Below are 19,162 nucleotides of genomic sequence, written 5' to 3'. Positions count from 1 at the left end.
GAAAATTTAAAATAGCGAATATCAGAGTTTGATCGAAAGCTCAATAAAGGCTGAAGCAAAACTTATCCGTGTTTATTGTCCTCACGTGTGAATGTCCTGTTTTTACCGTTAAAAACTCGTCACACGTCATGACAGAGAGCTGCAGTCAGTGACTGGTAATCACAGACTCTATCAAACAGCCGAAAAGATTGAGCGCTTGTCGGGGATGTAGCTCAGTGGTAGAGCGCATGCTTTGTATGTATGAGGCCCCGGTTTCAATACCCGGTATCTCCAAAAACTCTTTTGTTAAATATGATATCTACTCTTCCTACACTAGTTAAGACGCACGCTGTAGGCAGTTGTTTTTTCACGTTGCGATCCAAAGAGCCTCAAATGCCCAGTTCGACAGTAACCGAACCGGAATGAGCTCATACTCGCTCCCTGTGCTGAAACAGACTTAGCGCGTCCCCGAGCACCGTCTAGAGCTGCTGGATAGGGCTCTGCGTTCCACTGCTCCTGTCTGCCAGCAATGACTGACGAAACACTAATTGCAACAAGCAATGGGTTTATTCCATGCTGAAAGAGATGAAAAAACACAACTTTTCGGCCGTGGAGCCTTCTTCAGCAGTGAGAAAGACAGGGCAGTAAGCAAAGGTAATGTAGGAGAACAAAAGCCCGAAAAAGACTTAGGCTTGATCATTTCTCTTCATAAATCAATTGAGGTATTCGAATCGCATTTTTCCTTTTTCCATTACATTATTATGTCGGTCATAAACGTACGGTGACCCAGAAGTGCCAAACACAGAAACAAAAAAGAGTGCACAAACTAAAAATAGTACTCAGAGAAAAAACGGCAACACAAAAATGAGTGCACAATCAAAAAACAGTAACACAAAAAAGCGTCACACGTGAAAAGTGTTCAAAATGGAAATAGGTTCTCATAATAATCTGTTGTTAGGGAAGAGGGCAGCGCTGAGGGGAGAGCACGTGTTGAGCTCTTGATGAGACGTTTTTGTGAATTTTCTAAAATCTTAAAAACACCACGACAGTAGAATGTTCTGTGGAGGGCGGCCTGGTGAAAACTATTCTTTTTCCCCACATTGCGGGAAATACACAGGCTTTCTTCTTCATGAAAAACTTCTGGGAGCAATCACGCATTTCAGGTCGTTGTGCTGCTGCCGCAGCGTTATCTATAGAAATGCTGCACAATAAATAGTGTGGAAGAAGTATTTCATGTCACAGCATTTCTGTCTCATTTTTCTTTGTGTTGCCGTTTTTTGTTTGTGCACTAGCAACCCTGTCTTACGGGAAGCCGGGTATTAGAACTGGCTATAGCTGCTCACAGAAGTAGCCGTGTTTTATTAACTACAACTCCCACAATGCACTGCTCGACTTCCTGACGGCGCCAACGTCACAGTCCCTATTCTGCCAGGCTGTGGTGACGTCAGCAAATCCCTCCCAGTTCTGTCAGATTTACAGTTGATCGTGTGCAGTCTCCGGTGCGTGCAGGAGGAGCTCACACAGGACTCCCTTTTAACAGTTTATTTCCTAAAAAAATAGAAAAACACATGGGAGGGTTTTCACAGATATGTACAAGTCAGGCGTGCAGCAGCCTGGTAGCGAGGGTTTAACTACTAGTTACTAGTCAGTTACTAGCCTGCGCGAAACGCTTTTAATTCAATTTTATTCAAGGTGCTTTATTAGCATGACCGATGGGTACAATCGGTGTTGCTAAAGCAAATAAAAATAATTAAATTAACATGGAGCAAAACATAAAATAAAAGTAAAGGATTTTTCTACAGATCGTCATGTGCAGAGTTTCTGTTGGGTGTTTGTCCCATTGAGTGTACGCCCGGTCTGTGAGGGGACCCCACACTTCACTGCCGTATAGGCAGTACCGAAAGTAAGAAAGTATTATCTATCGGTAAAGTGTGCAAACCTAATCCACAAATTGGCACAGCAACATTGGCTTTCCAAAGGTTTCAAAATGTGTTCGATCTTATCTCCAGGGAGGGTGTGATGAGAACAAAGGGAGGAAAAGGCGACTCTTCCCTGACCGGGAATCGAACCCGGGCCGCGGCGGTGAGAGCGCCGAATCCTAACCACTAGACCACCAGGGAGACGGTCGGGTCTCTCACTGTGTGTGAAGAGAAGACAGCGGTAACTGGGATTCGCGCCGGTGATCTTAATAGGACACAGAGAGCGATCGACACGCTTTTACAGTCTGAGTAGCGACAGCAGCGACACTGAGAGCTGCTCTGTGTAAGAAAGTGAAAATAAGATCTGTTTGGTACATAGACTTTGTTTTGCATATTGAGACTCGAAGGTGTTTGAGGGATTATTTTTCCGTGGTTTATTTTCGCTTTCAGATTTTAGGAGCTCGTTCTCTCAGCACCGCAGGGTGAGGGTTGACAGCGAGTCCGGACGTGTCTGAGAGACCGATCCCCACGGAAAGTGACGCTTTACTGATACAACTGACGCAGGAGCACAAGGGAAGACCCCACATGTGAGAATCCGCCCACAAGTAAACAGTTTTCTTCATGAGCTCACATGCTGCTGCTGATATTTGTGTGTAAAACAGATTTTTTTCTTGTATTTAGATTCAAGGACTCGAGTCAAACGGTCCTTTTCTGCCTCTCGGGTGAGCCCGTTCCAAACCGAGCTCTCCAGTGTGAGTTTTTAGTGAGATGGAAGCAGCGTATCGGACCAACAGTAACAATCCTGTGAAGCTGCTGGTCAGTCCGACAGTAACCGAGGCGGACTGAGCTCATACTCGCTCCCTGTGCTGAAACAGACTAAGCGCTTCCCCGAGCACCGTCTAGAGCTGCTGGATAGGGCTCTGTGTCCGTCCACCAGAGTCTTGCGATAAACTGCATTCGTAATCCATTGTTATTAAAATAACAATATTTTGCGTTGCTTTGTGAAGGTTTAAAAGAAACCACGGTTTTATGCGCCAGCCGGGAATCGAACCCGGGTCGCAAGAATGGGAATCTTGCATGATACCACTACACCACTGGCGCACCTGAAGACTGTGTTTCAACGCAACTGCTTGAGCGCTCTTTCCTCTCACAAATGACTCAGAGCGCAGGAGCGGAGTGTCTGGAGCCCGATGGTTATTGATCGGTGATTGTTAAGCGGGAGTGCGGACGTGTCTGTGAGACTGAAAGCGGACGGAACCGTTTGTGGGGCTCAGATGCACAGCGGCTACAGCGGAGCATCGACGTCACACAGACACCGGAGTCTCGCGGAGGCAGGTTGAACACGCAGAGGATCATAGTGGGAACCTGTAGCTTACATGCTTAAGTCTTGGTTCTATGGTGTAATGGTTAGCACTCTGGACTCTGAATCCAGCGATCCGAGTTCAAATCTCGGTAGAACCTGAGTTATGACCTTTATTTTCGTTTTAGGAACTGTAAACAAATTACTTCCGGAACAAAACAGCAGCTTCTGTAGATTAGAGACTGCCACACGAATGTATTTTTATTCACGTTCTTACCCTGTTCTCGTGAAATCTGCGTGAAAAACACAGAAACAAATTCATTCATTCACTCTGTTACAAAGGTTTCAACAGGATTAAAATATTAGGTGCATTTTGTTCAAGTTCATTGCTCCTAAGCGGATTTAAAAAAAACAAAACAAAGACCATTCCCTGACCGGGAATCAAACCCAGGCCGCGGCGGTGAGAGCGCCGAATCCTAACCACTAGACCACCATGGAGATGGTTGGCTTTCTCATTGTGTGTGAAGAGAAGACAGCGGTAACTGGGATTCACGCCGGTGGTCTTAAAAGGACACCGAGAGCGATCGACACGCTTTTACAGTCTGTGTAGCGACAGCAGCGACACTGAGAGCTGCTGTGTGTAAGAAAGAGTAAATAAGATCTGTTGGATTCTCATTCAGTCTATGTAGCGATAATAGCGCACACTCTGCTAGCGGGGCAAGGGCGGACAATCACAGCTCAGTGAAGCTGGTGAACGCGGCACTTACGGCTTCATAGAGCTCTTATAGCAACTGGTCGATCCACGACTATACCTCTGGCCTGGGCGAAACCAGGAACCGTTCAGTCTGACACACCTTTGCGCCTGACCACATCCCTAGAGCGTGGCTGACAGACTTCGTCCTGCCAGACCCTGACTGCAACTTGAGAGCTCAGCTCGAGATAACCCTGCTCTTCCTCTCTCTGTCTCACTCTCGTTTACTCTAATACAGCTCTCCCCTGATCACAACCTGAGAGCACAGCTCGAGACAACCCCCTTCTTCTTCCTCTGTGTCTCTCTCATCTCTTTCCTCTCCCCCTGTACAGATATTGCCACACCACACAGGTTTTCATAGAACAGGAGTCATTGCTTAAAACTCCTGTTCCTCAAAAGATGCATCTTCTCTTTGCTGCATGCTTTGCAAATCACTAGATCATTTTGATTGTGTCCACACGAAATGTAAATGTCAGGCACAATGAATGTGCAAAGCAGTGCCTGCAGATCTCTGCAGCTGGTACACAAACCATTCATGTGAGACGTGTGAAACAAGAGGAATTCATTCGTTTCACAGCTGAAAAAAACCCATCCCATGTGTGTGCAACCTCACCTCACAGGTGCACAAGTGCTCAACGATCAATCCCTACGTGAGCACAGGTACAGTATTCTGGGTCACCAGTGCGTTAGTGCTGCTGAGCGATGGAGCAGGAACAAGCAGCTGGAGGAGGACAGTGGTGGACAATGTCAGCTCTCGGCACCCTGAGCACTCTGCTCCAGTCAGGGCCTGGTTTCCTGCTCCCCGGCCATGAATACCTCCAGCCCTGTTCCCCTCCCCTGTCCTCACAGGTACACAAGTGTTCACCCGTCAGTCAGTCGGTGCTTGAGCACAGGTAGATAAGGCTCCCAGTGCATCAGAGTTTCTGAGAGGTGAAGCAGGAACAGGCGGCTGGAGGAGGGAGAGGGGTCTGTGTGCTGGGAGCGAGGAGGAGGAAGGCGAAGGAACCCAGATATCTCTCTTTAATGAATAAGGGCCCCTGAGTGGACCATGTCATGCAGTAGATCATGGCTTGACGATGGTGATGTAGCAGGAGCCTTACTGGACACAGAGCCTCAGTCAGTGTGGGGCAGGGGATGAGGAAGAGGAGGGCGAAGGTTATTATATTACAACAGCACTACTGTCCCACTACTGTTTCCAGCCTCTGTGGCTATTTAAGCAGAATAATGAAAGGATGTTGACAGAAGTCACAAGTAGTGGATAAACTACCATGCTCTAATTCAAGCACTACTGCTTTAGACTCACACTGCTGCAGAGAAAACAGAAAATCCAGAGGCGCACGTCTACCACAATGTCTGAAAGTGATCTGCAGTTTCTGGAACGGGTGGTGCACTGGGAACCATTCCTGTTGCAGCGGCGTTTCAAACTCAACGACTGTGATCTTTGGCCAAGCTTAGGACACACATTTTAGGAATAATGGGACTGCGGCGACCACTTGTCCAGTCTGACTATTTTCCACTGGGCCCCTCGCTGGCGGACGGCACTCAATATGATCTCACGCCGGCTCCCAGAGTCCTCTGCAGTTTGACATGAGACCACACCCGGTGTGCTGCACCAGGAGATGCTGACCTTGACCTTTGACCTTCAGTGATCCAGGAAGAGTGTCATCTTCCGGACCCCCATGAGGTGGGGCGAGGCAGGCGATTAAGTGTTAATGACAGCATAGACACAGGGCTCGTCAGCATCCTGCCGAGAGAGAGTCAGGGTGAGACACCGAGCACAGGAGCTAAAGTATGAGCACATGATCGTCAACTATGGCCTGTCAGAGACTGGAAGATAAGACTGGAATAGAGCTCCATCAGTCAACGATAACCAGGCATGTCCGTGGAGAAAGAGCAGGAGACTAATTGCACTGTCTGCAAATGAGAGGAGGCCATTTGACCCATCCTGCTTATTAAGCCAGTAGCCATATCGCTCTGCAACTCACAACTTGCAACCCACTGAAGCTCCGCAGCTGTAAGCCTGGTCAGTACCTGGATGGGAGACCTCCTGCGAAAAACTAAGGTTGCAGCTGGAAGAGGTGTTAGTGGGGCCAGCAGGGGCACTCACCCTGTGACGGGGACACTATACTGTAAACAGGCGCTGTCCTTTGGATGAGATGTAAAACCGAGGTCCCGACTCTCTGTGGTCATTAAAAATCCCAGGGTGTTTCTTGAAAAGAGCAGGAGTGTAACCCCAGTCTCCTGGCCAAATTTCCCATTGGCCCTTACCAAGCATGGCCTCCTAATAATCCCCATCTATGAATTGGCTTCATTACCCTGCTCTCCTCCCCACTGAGAGCTGGTGTGTGGTGAGTGTACTAGCACAATATGGCTGCCGTCGCATCATCCATGTGGGGCTGCACATTGGTGGTGGTGGAGGGGAGTCCCCATTACCTGTACAGCGCTTTGAGTGGAGTGTCTAGAAAAACCTATATAAGTGTAAGCAATTATTATTTGTAGCTTTTTGTAGCTGAGCAAATCTTAAACTAATCCTAAACTAATTCCCCTTTGGTTTCTGATTGTGACCCTGTGTCCTTGTTTCACCAATGAGTGTGAAACAGGCCCCTGGGCTCAACCTTTCTCTGCCTGGATCAAACCCCTTCTCAGTCTCAGCCCCACTGTTCCAGAGGAGACTGGGCTGCCTCAACCCATCAATGGCAGAGGTCAGGGAGTGTCAAACCGAGCTCTGAGAGCAGGACAGTCGGTTACCAGTCGGGACAGCAGTCGGACAGAGACAGTGACTCACCGGCTTGGGGCTGGGAGCTGACCCCGGAGTCCGGGGCTGGGAGGAGCTGAGCTGTACGTCAGCGTACACGACATCACTGTGAGGACCTTAACACAGTGAGAGAGAGGAGAAGTAATCACAGGCCAGCGTTCTACCGTCCCTAATTTAGAATATTGCATATTTTTTTAATAATGTTGCTGATCAGTGCTGAGAACGTCAGAGTTTAAAGGAATGTTCTACACTGAGGTTCCTAAGAAACAGGACATATCTGGTGTTGAACTGAGAAGACTAGTGTGGACCGGATACGAGAGATCAAAATTCTCAAGCTTCAGCCCTCAACCCAGGGATTCTTCTGTTTTCAACAGTGAAAACTCAAGCAAAGGACAGAAGTGGACACTGTGTGGAAGAGCATTTAAAACTGTGATCAGGTAGCGCTTCTTTACACAAACGGTGGTGGGAGTGTGGGACAGTGTTGCTGAGCCAGTCATTGAAGCCGATGTCCTGGCTTCTTCCAAGAAACATCTGGATGAGATCCTCTTATCGATTAGGGATGCACTAAAAAATACTGTAGACTCTTACCTTCTTTGTTCTTGTCTCTCAAATGTTTCCAGTAGCACAGTGCAGCAGAAACAACCACCACAATCACAGACAGGACTCCCAGCACAATCGGGACTGTAGGCTCTGTTGAGACTAAAATCACTATTTAAAAAAAAAACAACAAATTTATGACCCAGCATTGAGTTCATAAATGAAAGCATATAGAGCTTCACTTGTAGATTTAATCAACTTTTGCAGGAAAATTGAAAGACAGCACCACAAACTATAGATCGTAAGAAACAAAAGAACTTTAACTTCATTTTTATAAGATATATTTTTCTGATTATACATTAAAAAGATGCACTCTTTTCAAAGATCACAAACTGCTTATTTGCAATTTTTACAGTAAAAACCTCATATCGTAAATGTAAAACCTTGTTAAATCACAAAGTATCAAAAACCCAATGTTCTTACTAAGTAGCTGCAAAAACTCTTGTCAAGTATCTGGACCTGAATCCAAATAATAACCACAGAAAAAAAGAATGAGTGAGTGGGATCTAACGCTCAATGTGAAAGGAGCGCTCTGATAGGTGAAACTAGCTGTCATTCAGTGAAATCTGACCATTTAAAGATTTAGGGGAGGTTCATACAGTAGGTGTCCACAGCAAAGAGTTCTATCAGTTTCCTTTTGTCTGACTGTGAATAAAGTGATAAGTGAAACTCTTATCTGATGGGCTCCCACAGCCCATAATAATAATAAGTTAGACATTTAAAAACCCATCATTCAGAATAGATGCCAAAGGGACTATGTGGAATTCAAGCCCACACAGGCCTGTAATGATACAGTGGACAGACAAGTGGCACTGTCTGACTCTCTTCCTCATGATGGTTTGAATCTTATTACCTTTTAAAAATAATTAATCTTATTATCATCATCTTACAAATGTCTTAGAAATTACTTTTAAAGCAGGACAGACTAGTGCAACAAGTTGAACTTAATATGTATAAATTATCATTCAATTTCTGTTTGTCTGAATGACCCATTTCAAACAGAGAACAGAGGCACTTCTTTACAAAAAAAGTGGTGGAGGTGTGGATCAAGCTGCCCAGCCATGTATGAGATCCTGAGATGAATTATATACTAACAACCAAGGGGGCAGGGAGTGTGAACAGTGGGATTGTGACTTCAGCAGCTGTGCACTTTGTAACTGTGTCAGTGTTCGGAGCACGCTGTATACACAGTAACACATGCATTGGTTTCCAATTACTGATCATTCGAAGAGAAGTCGCAATGAGGTCAAAAGTGAATAGCAGACAAAGAACATCATGGCATCCACAGCGAGGTCACGACTCCGATAGCATGTCACGATAGGAGTGCGGGCATCACGATCACATCGCGATACCCATTGCGACTGGCCCACCACTGTCATGGCGCCACTCGTGACATTAAGTCCATATATCACGATATGACATACCTCGACAAAACGCCCCCGCACCATGTCACGACATGGAGACCGCATATCGCGATATGACTTACCCGACAAAAGTGCCCCGCCCGCATGTCGCGACATGAAGCCCGCATATCGCAATATGATATACCCCGACAAAAGTGCCCCGCCCCCATGTCGCGACATGAAGCCCGCATATCGCGATACGACATACCCCGACAAGAGTGCCCTGCCCCTACGTCGGGACATAGAGCCCTCATATTGCGATATGAAATACCCCAACAAAAGTGCCCTGCCCTCATGTCGCGACATGGAGTCCATATGTTGCGATAGGACATACCCTGACAGGATATGCTGACCCCATGTCGCGACACAAAGTCCATATATCGCTACACGTCCTATCTGGGTATAGCATGTCCGGATATAAGACCTTTGTTGCGACAGCGCTATCAGGGTTGCATGGAAGCAAGGCGCCAGTCGTGATATACACTGCCTCGATATACATGCGATATACTGTACATGGGGTCCCTATCATGACATGCTGCGGAGGGCTTGTCGCGATGGTATCCCACAGTTAAACGTTTGGCAACAGCGTGTCACGGTACGGAAAGAAAAGGAAAACGTGCCTTAGAAACTTAAAACCAAAGATCTTTAGAGGCGATCTGAATAGTTATCTGTAAAATGCACACTCGCATCTATCCGTCAGTATTATCTTAATGTTATTCATGCATTCCAAACCTTTTAATAAGTTTGCAGGGGAAGCTTAAGAACCTCTTTGTGCTCACCCTCCAATTTACAATGCAATCCTCGATCGGTATAATCAGCAGAATTAGCGGAACCTTATGATACATACTGTCTCTCTCTCTCACACACACAGAGGTTAAGCAACAATTACTTAGGCTGCTGAACGCTACTGTGTCACGGCGGACACACACAAAAAAACAATCAGTACAAGGACTCAAAATCAAAACCACTTCAATAGAACACCTGTTACGATCCCTGCCTCCCGGCAACGAAAAAGGCAGAAGAAGGCGTAGACTTAGTTCATTAGTCTACCTATCAGTGTACGCTTTCACCACCACACCTCCGTCTCTTCTTATATTTAAGCATTAGTCTTTCCCTACCTCCTCGCTCAGTATTGGTTTTCCTTTCGAGCTACTTAGTTGCGCTACGCCCTCTAACTTTTCGTACTGTTCTGGTTCCGACTTTGGTTTCTCCCCTTTTACTACGTTTTTTGGATTACGGCTCGGCTTCGATTGCTCTCTCCCAGTTTGGATCTCTGGCTTCCCCTGGACTCTCGGCTCTCTCCTTCGTCTACGGTATTTGGATCACGACTTGTCTCTATCGGCTCCTGCAAGTGGGTTCATTACTTGGTTTCGGTTTCACTGGCCGAATCCGTAACAACACCGAACATGTAATAGCGCAAAACGCCCTCATAGCGACAAAGAGGCTTTACTTGTATTTTTATCCATTTTTGAATTACAAAGCAGAGGAAGCAGTCCTTGATATTCAAACACATGCAAAAAGACTATCTGGCGTATTTTAAAAGAAACGCCGTTCTTACTTTAAAAATAACAAAACAACAAAACAACAGCCTTATACAATGAGGGTTGCTGCTGGTCCATGAGGCTGGGGGTTTTTCCCCTTTTACATCTTGACATATCATCGAGAACTTCTTTTGCTACTCCCGATAAGGCACCGTAGCTTTATTTTGGCAGTAACAGGTTCGAAGTTACTGCTGGTATCAACAGATTAACACCGTTAACTTTTGCTTCAGCCGTTATTGAGCTTTCGATGAACCTCTGAGATTCGCTCTTTTTAATTTCGATATCAGAGAACAACAGAACAACGCCTTCCTTCAAGGCGGATTCGAAACAGCGACCTAAGGATTCCCAGCGGTTTCCGCTACAGTCCTCCGCTCTACCAACCGCTCTTCCGATTTCTCTAACTTGCTTACAGGTGTTTTCTACATGTTGTCTTTTAAAATAACATCTAATGTCTTTTACTGCTCCTATCTGCCAGCAATGGCTTTGATGAAAGACTAATTACTTGTGCGCTTTTCACCTTCTATGTGTCACCATGAAATTCTGTGATGATGTGATAATGTGATCTTCTGCGTGTTCAATCTGTCTGAGTGAGACTCCGGTGTCTGTGTGACGCTGATGCTCTGCGGTAGCCGCTGTACATCTGAGCCCTACAAACGGTTCCATCCGAAAAAAATCTGTTTTTTTAGCAACCAATATTTTATTACATTATTTTCTATTATTATGTAACCTTATTTTCGTAACCTTAATTTTGTGATTCTTGTGATTTTTGTGAGCCCGCAGAAAAGACATTTCATTGCCAGCAACTACTGCAGCACGCTGTATTGTTGTGCATTTGATAAATAAACTTTGATTTGATTTGAACCAGCGGATGTTTTCAACCTGTGCTTACTGCAGTTTCGCCGGTCGTTGCCAGAAGGAAGCGCACAAGGAATTAGGCTTTAGTCAAAGCTATTGCTGGCAGACAGGAGCAGTAGGACGCCGAGCCCTATCCAACAGCTCTAGATGGTGCTCGGGGAAGCGCTACAGTTGCTTTCGGATACTTTAATATGAAGATGTTCTAGGAATAAAACCTATAGAGATTCAACTACGAAGGTGGTCACATAACGGGGAGAGACAAAAGAGTTTGAAATCACAGTTGGAGTACACCAAGTATCAGCACTAAGTCCTTTCCTTTTTATAAACATTATTGACACACTGACAGAGGAGGTAAGAACAGAAGTGCCTTGGGAACTCATCTTTGCTGATGATGTGGCACTGATGGCAGATTCAGAAGTAGAACTACAGGAGAAAGTGTTCAAATGGCAGAGGAGTCTGAAAAAGGGTGGACTGAAAATGAATGCAGAAAAATCTGAAATAATGGTAATGGAGAGAAGAGGAGATACTATGACCAATGTTGAGGAGACAAATGGAGGAAAACTGAAACAGGTTGATGGCTTTAAATACATTGGAATAAAACTGGTAAAGGGAGGAGAAACACTGGAGGCAGTAAAACAAAGAGTGAAAGCTGGATGGAACAAGTGGAGGGAAATAACTGGAATAATCTGTGACAGGAAAATTCCTAGAAAGTTAAAGTGCAAAATGTACAAGACTGTGATTAGACCTGTACCACTATATGGAGCTGAATGCTTGGAAGTTGGAATGAAGGAAGAGAACTTGATGAGAAGAACTGAAATGAGGATGTTGAGATGGATTCTGCAGATTTCAATGAAGGAGAAGATCAGAAATGAAGAAATCCGTAGACGATGTAGGGTGGTGGATGTAGTTGAGAAGATGCGAGAGGCAAGGTTACGGTGGTATGGACATATCATGAGGAGGGACGTTGAGGAAGTAACAAAGAGGGTAATGGAATTTGAGGTGGAAGGTAACAGGGGAAGAGGCAGGCCTAGAAAGAGATGGATAGATTGTGTGAGAAAAGATATGGAGGTATGTGAAGTGAGTGAGGAAGATGTGCTCGACAGAGACAAGTGGAGAAGAGCAACCAAAGCAGCTGACCCCAGGACAGTCTGGGACTAAGGCTGTGAAAAAGAAAAAGAAGAAGAAGCTACGGATCTTCAGTGTCCAGTGAAGCTGTAATGACAGAAAGGAAGGAAAAGGAGACTCTTCCCTGACCTGAAGTCGAACCCAGGCCGCGGTGGAGAGCGCCGAATCCTAACTACTAGACCACCAGGGAGACGGTCAGGTCTCTTACTGTGTGTGAAGAGAAAGGCAGCTGTAACTGGGATTCGTGCCGGTAATCTTAGTAGGACACAGAGAGCGATCGACACGCTTTTACAGTCTGTGTAGCGACAGCAGCGACACTCAGAGCTGCTGTGTGTAAGAAAGAGAAAATAAGATCTGCTTGGAACTAAGATTTGCTTGCATAGCGAGACGGTTTGAGACTCGAAGGTGTTTGAAGGATAATATTTCCGTGGTTTATTTTCGCTTTCAGATTTTAGGAGATCATTCTCTCAGCACCCAGGGAAATGGCTGACAGCGAGTCGGGAAGTGTCTGAGAGACCGATCCCCACGGAAAGTGACGCTTTACTGATACAATTGACGCAGGAGCACAAGGAAAGACCCCACATGTGAGAATCCGCCCACAAGTAAACTTAGTTTTCTTCAGGAGCTCACATGCTGCTGGTGATATTGGCGTGTAAAACAGATTGTCTTCTTGTATTTAGATACAAGGACTCGAGTTCAACGGTCCTTTTCTCTCTCTCGAGCGAGTCCGTTCCAAACAGGAATCTTGTGTTATTGAGGCGAACGTAGCATGTAGAAGAAGGAACTGGACCTCTTGATGACCACTTACCTGTTCGTCTGCCGCCAGTTGTGACCCAGTTATGAAGCGATGTACTCCCTTTAGCTGCCTCCCTAAATTCTTTCTCTTTTTTTTCTGAAGACCTGCTCTCCTGTTTCTGTGATTGAACCATATTTATACAACAAAGAATATGCATGGCAGCTGTATATATCAAATACAAAACGACTGGCTTGTCTACTCATTTAACTAAACCGTCTGAAGGAAATCTCAAATCTAGCTAGGTATGTAGCAGACAATAACGTGGCGAGTTCGTCGGTTTGCAAACTTGGAATGGATGAATGAAAATAGTCTTTCTTAAACACAAGAAAGGTGTAGTAGCCTCCATTGCTTATCGCTGCTTTTTTTCCTGCTTTCTACAACGAACAGGAGGCGGGCACTTTTGCTCGGGTGAGATCAATTAGGTCAAAGATGTTTTTTTCTAACGGGAGATCCGTGCTAAATACAGAAGCAGAATCGTCGAGTGACGAAAATAATCAAATTGGTTGGACTTTTTTTTTCCACAAGCAGAAAAGGGCACTTGAGCCAATAAGGGCAAAGGCTCGGGCCACTGTAGCCCCCCGCTCCGCACGTCCCTGCTGCTGGGAGCCGGAATGAGCTCATACTCGCTCCCTGTGCTGAAACAGACTTAGAGCTTCCCAGAGCACCGTCTAGAGTTGCTGGATAGGGCTCTGTGTCCTACTGCTGCTACTCAATGTCTCGGTTCCATGGTGTAATGGTTAGCACTCTGGACTCTGAATCCAGCGATCCGAGTTCAAATCTCGGTGGGACCTGTCTTTTCAGCTCGCTCTTACTACTCGGTGAGCATTTTGTTAATCTTACATGTGTACTTCAAACCTTTCATGTATCGTTAGGTTAGCAGCGATCACTTCCTGAACTTAAGTACGAGATTTTCCTCCTTATTTCGGCTTTGTTTGCTTTATTACAGGTGTGTTTTTACGATACCAGAGTCAGGTTCAGGTTCTGTGTTGGATGAAGGAAGCTCCTTCCCGCCTCTCTGATCTGCTCGCCCAATAAAGTCTGCTTTACCACTAAAAGAGAGAAGCAGAGCCTGGGAAATGACAGCTTTATGGTGTTTTTGGAAGAAACCGGTTTTTCTTTGAATTGGAAATCAAGCGGAATTTCAACTTCTTGGAGAGGCACACATTTTTGGTTGTTGGTGAGTGAGACGTATTCCTGTCCAGCACTGCGCTGCGCTGTCCTGGTCTGGGAGTAGGAAGTGGTCTATAAACACCAGCAACACAGCAACTTATCTTAACCCATCTCCAGCTTTTCTAACTTGTTTTCTACATTTTGTCTTTTAAAATAACATCTCTGAACATCTTTTACTGCTCCTGTCTGCCAGCAATGACTTTACAGCTGTCACAGCTTCCAGACTTTAGTTCTCTCTTTTATTAGTCTAAACTTAGGCCATGTTATTGTTGTTTCACTCAGTTGAGCAGTTTGAAATAGTTTTTCCTTACTCTGCTTCTCTCTTTCAGCAGGAAAGCAAACCGTGTTGGGCGAGCAGATCAGATTTGGAAAAGAGCTGCTTTCATCAAGCAAGCTACCTGAACTCGACTCTGGATCCTCAATCATACACTGTTCAGATCCCACCGAGACTTGAACGCAGATCGCGAGATTCAAAGCCCCGAAGGCTAACCATTACACCATGGAACCGAGAGTTAAAAAGCTATCCTCCAGATCCCCGCTCTGATCTTCTGCATGTTAAACCCGTCTGAGTGAGACTACAGTATCTGTGACGTCGATGCTCTGCTGTAGCTGCTGTGCATCTCAGCGCTACAATCGGTTCCGTCCGCTTTCGGTCTCACAGACACGTCCGCCCTCCCGCTTAACAATCACCGATCAATAACCATCGGGCTCCAGACACTCTGCTCTGCGCTCTGGGACACGCTTTTACAGTCTGTGTAGCGACAGCAGCGACACTGAGAACTGTTGTGTGTAAGAAAGAGAAAATAAGATCTGCTTGGAACTAAGATTTGTTTGCATAGTGAGACGGTTTGAGACTCGAAGGTGTTTGAAGGATTATTTTTCCGTGGTTTATTTTCGCTTTCAGATTTTAGGAGATCGTTCTCTCAGCACTGTAGGGTGATGGTGGAGAGCGAGTTCAGACGTGTCTGAAAGACGGAAAGTGACGCTTTATTGATACAATTGACGCAGGAGCATAAGGGAAGACTCCATATGTGAGAATCCGCCCACAAGTAAACTTAGTTTTCTTCATGAGCTCACATGCTGCTGATTAAACTACATTAAACTCCCAGCACGGCACTTGGCAGCAGGGAGCGCTGCGATTGGAGAAAACTATCAAGAATGAGAGCGGATGCTGTGATTGGATCATTCTTGGTGGCGATACGGGCCTTGATTAGCTAAGGCTACTAACAATGAACAGAAGGCAATATGCTAGAGAGAAGCCCGATGTGTTTAAAAGACACACGAGCCAGGCAGGAGTCGAACCTACAATCTTCTGATCCGTAGTCAGACGCGTTATCCATTGCGCCACTGGCCCCGCTGCCACAGCCGCACCGCACCACTGTGAGCTCAGCGCCGCTACTAGTACGGCATCGCCCCGCTCCAATTTTTCTGACTTGGATACAGGTGTTTTCTACATTTTGTCTTTTAAAATAACATCTCCTAATATCTTTTACTGCTCCTGTCTGCCAGCAATGACTTTGACGAAAGACTAATTACTTGTGCGCTTGTGTCACGTTCAAATTCCGCTTGATTTCGACATCAAAGAAACGCCGTTTTCTTCCAAAACCTAATACAGCTGTCACAGCTTCCAGACTTTAGATGCCAGGGTTACACCCCTACTCTTTTCAAGAAAAGCCCTGCGTTTTTTTGATGACCACAGAGAGTCAGGACCTCGGTTTTACGTCTCATCCGAAGGACGGCGCCTGTTTACAGTATAGGGTCTCCATCACTATACTGGGGTATTAGGACCCACATGGACCGCAGGGTGAGCACCCCTTGCTGGCCCCACTAACACCTCTTCCAGCAGCAGCCTTAGTTTTTCCCAGGAAGTCTCCCATCAAGGTACTGACTAGACTCACAGCTGCTGAGCTTCAGTGGATTACCAGTAGGCTAGATAATTACACTATGCTAACTAATCAATGTCCCACGTGTGCTTCCTAGGCCACAATTGCAGGATGGAGGATCTTATGGATTTCCTCAGGGAGAGGGACATTCCAGAGTCCACTATCGAAAAAATGAAGGAAGAAAAGGTAGTTAACAGAATGTGTTCATGTCTATTATAACTAACTCCCACTGACCTACTGTAGATATTAACAGCACTTTCAGTACTGTGAAAAGTCAGAGACTACCCTTTCGTTTATTTAATTTCCAGTCAAAATGGTCATTAAGTGCAATTACTTGATTTTTCAATGTCAGAAATTCTTCCAGGAAACATATATTTAACAGAAAATTACACAAAAGCATCCACAACTAAATATAATGTCAGATCTTTAATTGATTAGTGTGTCCACCCTTTGCCTTTATTACAGCTTCCATTGTTTACAGGAGACTTTCTTTGCTTTAAAAATATCATTACACTGCCAGGCAGTTATATCTTAACACGAGACATAGAAAGTAATAATTATGGCCTACAAATTAACCGACTGATTATTAAATGTGCCAGGCATTTTAATGTTATTTTTAAAGTAAGAAAGGCGTTTCTGTTAAAATACACCAAATAATCTTTTTGCATGTGTTTGAATGTCAACGACTGCTCCGTCAGCTTTGTAATTCAAAAATAAATGAAAATATAAGTAAAGCCTCTTTGTCGATATAAGGGTATTCTGCGTTATTAAACGTTAAGTTTTCAATTGACTTTATTATTTGGATTTGGTTTTGATTTTGAGTCCTTGTATTAAGTATGAAATTTGAATTCCCATGCTTGCTGCTTTACTGTTGACGCCTGTCGCTCCCGCACCTCATACTGGGAGTCCGGGAGATTCGCGTTTCCCCTCTCTATTCCCAATGTTAATACTTGGATGAATCGCAGAATTACCGTTTCTGCTTGCTTTTTAGTTTCCGCGGCGTCATTGTTTCATCATCCCCAGTGTGTTACTTGGAAAGAAATACCTGTTAATTGCAACATACTCCGTTTTCCAAAACCTAACGTCGAAATGCGAATTTGGGCTGAATGTGTGAGAAAAGAGATGCTTGGTGTCCCTTCGATAGCTCAGTTCGTAGAGCGGAGGACTGTAGTGGAAACCGCTGGGAATCCTTAGGTTGCTGGTTCGAATCCGGCTCGAAGGAAGGCGTTGTCTTATTGTTTTCTGACATCGAAAATTAAAAATATCAGAGGTTGATCGAAAGCTCAATAAAGGCTGAAGCAAAAGTTATCCGTGTTTATTGTACTGACGTGTGAATGTCCTGTTTTTACCGTTAAAAACTCGTCACACGTCTTGACAGAGAGCTGCAGTCAGTGACTGGTAATCACAGACTCTATCAAACAGCCGAAGACATTGAGCGCTTGTCGGGGATGTAGCTCAGTGGTAGAGCGCATGCTTTGCATGTATGAGGCCCCGGGTTCAATCCCCGGCATCTCCAAAAACGCTTTTGCTAAATATGATATCTACTCTTCCTACACTGGGTAAGACGCACGCTGTAGGCAGTTTTTTTTTCACGTTGCGATCCAAAGAGCTTCAAATGCCCAGTCCGACAGTAACCGAACCGGAATGAGCTCATACTCGCTCCCTGTGTTGAAACAGACTTAGCGCTTCCCCGAGCACCGTCTAGAGCTGCTGGATAGGGCTCTGCGTTCCACTGCTCCTGTCTGCCAGCAATGACTGACGAAACACTAATTGCAACAAGCAATGGGTTTATTCCATGCTGAAAAGAGAAGAAAAAACACAACGTTTCGGCCGTGGAGCCTTCTTCAGCAGTGAGAAAGACAGGGCAGTAAGCAAAGGTAATGTAGGAGAACAAAAGCCCCAAAAAGACTTAGGCTTGATCGTTTCTCTTCATAAATCAATTGAGGTATTCGAATCGCATTTTTCCATTACATTATTATGTCGGTCATAAACGTACGGTGACCCAGAAGTGCCAAACACAGAAACAAAAAAGAGTGCACAAACTAAAAATAGTACTCAGAGAAAAAACGGCAACACAAAAAATGAGTGCACGATCAAAAAACAGTAACACAGAAAAGCGTCACACGTGAAAAGTGTTCAAAATGGAAATAGGTTCTCATAATAATCTGTTGTTAGGGAAGAGGGCAGCGCTGAGGGGAGAGCGCGTGTTGAGCTCTTGATGAGACTTTTTTGTGAATTTTCTAAAATCTTAAAAACACCACGACAGTAGAATGTTCTGTGGAGGGCGGCCTGGTGAAAACTATTCTTTTTCCCCACATTGCGGGAAATACACAGGCTTTCTTCTTCATGAAAAACTTCTGGGAGCAATCACGCATTTCAGGTCGTTATCTATAGAAATGCTGCACAATAAATAGTGTGGAAGATGTATTTCATGTCACAGCATTTCTGTCTCATTTTTCTTTGTGTTGCCGTTTTTTTTTTGGGCACTTGTAACCCTGTCTTACGGGAAGCCGGGTATTAGAACTGGCTATAGCTGCTCACAGACGTAGCCGTGTTTTATTAACTACAACTCCCACAATGCACTGCTCGACTTCCTGACGGCGCCAACGTCACAGTCCCTATTCTGCCAGGCTGTGGTGACGTCAGCGGATCCCTCCCAGTTCTGTCAGATTTACAGTTGATCGTGTGCAGTCACCGGTGCGCGCAGGAGGAGCTCACACAGGACTCCCTTTTAACAGTTTATTTCCTAAAAAAATAGAAAAACACATGGGAGGGTTTTCACAGATATGTACAAGTCAGGCGTGCAGCAGCCTGGTAGCGAGGGTTTAACTACTAGTTACTAGTCAGTTACTAGCCTGCGCGAAACGCTATTAATTCAATTCAATTCAAGGTGCTTTATTAGCATGACCGATGGGTACAATCAGTGTTGCTAAAGCAAATAAAAATAATAAAATTAACATGGAGCAAAACATAAAATAAAAGTAAAGTAAAGTCTGTGCTGTGATGTGGTTGAGTCTGAGTTGTGGTGCTCTAGCAGTGCTGTCCTGATGCTGGCCAGTGTTGATGTGGCTCGGGCTAGTGAGCCTCA

General features: G+C 45.2%; 8 non-coding genes across 8 annotated transcripts; 5 read left to right on the top strand and 3 right to left on the bottom strand.

Moving 5' to 3' along the window:
• The first annotated feature begins 201 nt into the window (after positions 1 to 201).
• Positions 202 to 273, top strand: trnat-ugu (transfer RNA threonine (anticodon UGU)). Its single transcript has one exon. It is a non-coding gene; the product is annotated as a tRNA-Thr (tRNA).
• A 1,754-nt stretch (positions 274 to 2,027) lies between these two features.
• trnae-cuc (transfer RNA glutamic acid (anticodon CUC)) lies at positions 2,028 to 2,099 on the bottom strand. The gene has a single exon. It is a non-coding gene; the product is annotated as a tRNA-Glu (tRNA).
• Positions 2,100 to 2,928: 829 nt separating this feature from the next.
• Positions 2,929 to 2,999, bottom strand: trnag-ccc (transfer RNA glycine (anticodon CCC)). The gene has a single exon. It is a non-coding gene; the product is annotated as a tRNA-Gly (tRNA).
• Positions 3,000 to 3,287: 288 nt separating this feature from the next.
• On the top strand, positions 3,288 to 3,359 carry trnaq-cug (transfer RNA glutamine (anticodon CUG)). Its single transcript has one exon. It is a non-coding gene; the product is annotated as a tRNA-Gln (tRNA).
• Positions 3,360 to 13,740: 10,381 nt separating this feature from the next.
• On the top strand, positions 13,741 to 13,812 carry trnaq-cug (transfer RNA glutamine (anticodon CUG)). Its single transcript has one exon. It is a non-coding gene; the product is annotated as a tRNA-Gln (tRNA).
• A 1,660-nt stretch (positions 13,813 to 15,472) lies between these two features.
• Positions 15,473 to 15,545, bottom strand: trnar-acg (transfer RNA arginine (anticodon ACG)). Its single transcript has one exon. It is a non-coding gene; the product is annotated as a tRNA-Arg (tRNA).
• A 1,663-nt stretch (positions 15,546 to 17,208) lies between these two features.
• trnay-gua (transfer RNA tyrosine (anticodon GUA)) lies at positions 17,209 to 17,296 on the top strand. Its single transcript is given in 2 exon segments — positions 17,209 to 17,245; positions 17,261 to 17,296. It is a non-coding gene; the product is annotated as a tRNA-Tyr (tRNA).
• Positions 17,297 to 17,518: 222 nt separating this feature from the next.
• Positions 17,519 to 17,590, top strand: trnaa-ugc (transfer RNA alanine (anticodon UGC)). The gene has a single exon. It is a non-coding gene; the product is annotated as a tRNA-Ala (tRNA).
• The last annotated feature ends 1,572 nt before the right edge of the window (positions 17,591 to 19,162 follow it).

This window comes from Atractosteus spatula, chromosome 6, assembly GCF_055471065.1.
Source record: "Atractosteus spatula isolate fAtrSpa1 chromosome 6, fAtrSpa1.hap1, whole genome shotgun sequence".
Lineage (NCBI taxonomy): Eukaryota > Metazoa > Chordata > Actinopteri > Semionotiformes > Lepisosteidae > Atractosteus > Atractosteus spatula.
This window is presented reverse-complemented; position numbering and strand designations above follow the sequence as displayed.